Source organism: Hippocampus guttulatus, unplaced genomic scaffold (assembly GCF_054856545.1).
Source record: "Hippocampus guttulatus isolate MCC_2025c unplaced genomic scaffold, RoL_Hgut_1.0 HiC_scaffold_138, whole genome shotgun sequence".
Classification (NCBI taxonomy): domain Eukaryota; kingdom Metazoa; phylum Chordata; class Actinopteri; order Syngnathiformes; family Syngnathidae; genus Hippocampus; species Hippocampus guttulatus.
In genome coordinates this window covers 17,501-20,214 of record NW_028233827.1, presented here as the reverse complement: position 1 = coordinate 20,214, position 2,714 = coordinate 17,501, and positions in this window count along the sequence as shown.

Sequence of the window (2,714 nt, the reverse complement as noted above, 5' to 3'; positions counted from 1 at the left end):
CGCCATTTGCCTACCACACCGCCGTCTGGCGGACACCAAGCGGTACCGCCGACCCCTCCCGTTGAAAATGAATGGGGGATTTTTTTTCAATCCCCCAAGCCGGCCAAGAGGCCTTTTTCCCGGGCACGCACGCTCGCCGGGCCGGCCCGCTATTATTAAACGCTCAGGCCGGCCAAGAGGCCCTTTTCCCGGGCACGCACGCTCGCAGAGCCGGTCCGCTATTATTAAACGCTCACGCCTGCAAGGAGGCCTTTTTCCCGGGCACGCACGCTCGCCGGGCCGGCCCGCTATTATTAAACTCTCACCCCTGCAAGGAGGCCTTTTTCCCGGGCACGCACGCTCGCGGGGCCGGCCCGCTATTATTAAACTCTCACGCCGGCCAAGAGGCCCTTTTCCCGGGCACGCACGCTCGCCGAGCCGGCCCGCTATTATTAAACTCTCACGCCTGCAAGGAGGCCCTTTTCCCGGGCACGCACGCTCGATGAGCCGGCCCGCTATTATTAAACTCTCACGCCTGCAAGGAGGCCTTTTTCCCGGGCACGCACGCTCGCGGGGCCGGCCCGCTATTATTAAACGCTCAGGCCGGCCAAGAGGCCCTTTTCCCGGGCACGCACGCTCGATGAGCCGGCCCGCTATTATTAAACGCTCAGGCCGGCCAAGAGGCCCTTTTCCCGGGCACGCACGCTCGCAGAGCCGGCCCGCTATTATTAAACTCTCACGCCTGCAAGGAGGCCCTTTTCCCGGGCACGCACGCTCGATGAGCCGGCCCGCTATTATTAAACTCTCACGCCTGCAAGGAGGCCTTTTTCCCGGGCACGCACGCTCGCCGGGCCGGCCCGCTATTATTAAACTCTCACGCCGGCCAAGAGGCCTTTTTCCCGTGCACGCACGCTCGCCGAGCCGGCCCGCTATTATTAAACTCTCACGCCTGCAAGGAGGCCTTTTTCCCGGGCACGCACGCTCGCCGGGCCGGCCCGCTATTATTAAACTCTCACGCCTGCAAGGAGGCCTTTTTCCCGGGCACGCACGCTCGCCGGGCCGGCCCGCTATTATTAAACGCTCACGCCTGCAAGGAGGCCTTTTTCCCGGGCACGCACGCTCGCCGGGCCGGCCCGCTATTATTAAACTCTCACGCCGGCCAAGAGGCCCTTTTCCCGGGCACGCACGCTCGATGAGCCGGCCCGCTATTATTAAACTCTCACGCCGGCCAAGAGGCCTTTTTCCCGGGCACGCACGCTCGCCGAGCCGGCCCGCCTTTTGCCTACCACACCGCCGTCTGGCGGACACCGACCCCTGGTACATCTGCCATTGAAAATGAATGGGGGAATTTTTTCAAACTCCCAATCCGAGCAAGAGGCCCCTTTTCCGGCCACACTCGCCCGCCGGGCCGGCCCGCTCTTTACCCCTGGTACCCCCAGCAACACCCCTGGTACCCCCAGCCTTGCCCCTGGTACCTCCCCCATTGAAAATGAATGGTGACCCCTGGTACCCCCAGCAACACCCCTGGTACCCTCAACCTTACCCCTGGTACCCTCAGCTGCACCCCTGGTACCCTCAGCCTTACCCCTGGTACCCCCAGCCAGCTTCGCCCCTGGTACCCCCAGCCTTGCCCCTGGTACCTCCGCCATTGAAAATGAATGGGGGAATTTTTTCAAACTCCCAATACGACCAAGAGGCCCCTTTTCCGGCCAAACTCGCACGCCGGGCCGGCCCGCTCTTTACCCCTGGTACCCCCAGCTCTACCCCTGGTACCCCCGCCATTGAAAATGAATGGGGGAATTTTTTCAAACTCCCAATCCGACCAAGAGGCCCCTTTTCCGGCCACACTCGCCCGCCGGGCCGGCCCGCTCTTTACCCCTGGTACCCCCAGCCTTGCCCCTGGTACCTCCGCCATTGGAAATGAATGGGGGATTTTTTTCAAACTCCCAATCCGACCGAGAGGCCTCTTTCCCGGCCACACTCGCCCGCCGGGCCGGCCCGCTCTTTACCCCTGGTACCCTCAGCGGCACCCCTGGTACCTCCAGCCCTACCCCTGGTACCCTCAGCGGCACCCCTGGTACCCCCAGCGGCACCCCTGGTACCCTCAGCCTTACCCCTGGTACCCCCAGCGGCACCCCTGGTACCCTCAGCCTTACCCCTGGTACCCCCAGCGGCACCCCTGGTACCCTCAGCCTTACCCCTGGTACCCCCAGCGGCACCCCTGGTACCCTCAGCCTTACCCCTGGTACCCCCAGCGGCACCCCTGGTACCTCCAGCCCTACCCCTGGTACCCCCAGCGGCACCCCTGGTACCCTCAGCGGCACCCCTGGTACCCTCAGCCTTACCCCTGGTACCCCCAGCGGCACCCCTGGTACCCTCAGCCTTACCCCTGGTACCCCCAGCCAGCTTCGCCCCTGGTACCCCCAGCCTTGCCCCTGGTACCTCCGCCATTGGAAATGAATGGGGGATTTTTTTCAAACTCCCAATCCGACCGAGTGGCCTCTTTCCCGGCCGCACTCGGCCTCCTCGCCGGCCCCTTCCGGCGCTGCAAACTCCAAGTTTTCAATCCGACCGAGTGGCCTCTTTCCCGGCCGCACTCGGCCTCCTCGCCGGCCCCTTCCGGCTTGCAAACTCCAAGTTTTCAATCCGACCGAGTGGCCTCTTTCCCGGCCGCACTCGGCCTCCTCGCCGGCCCCTTCCGGCGCTGCAAACTCCAAGTTTTCAATCCGACCGAG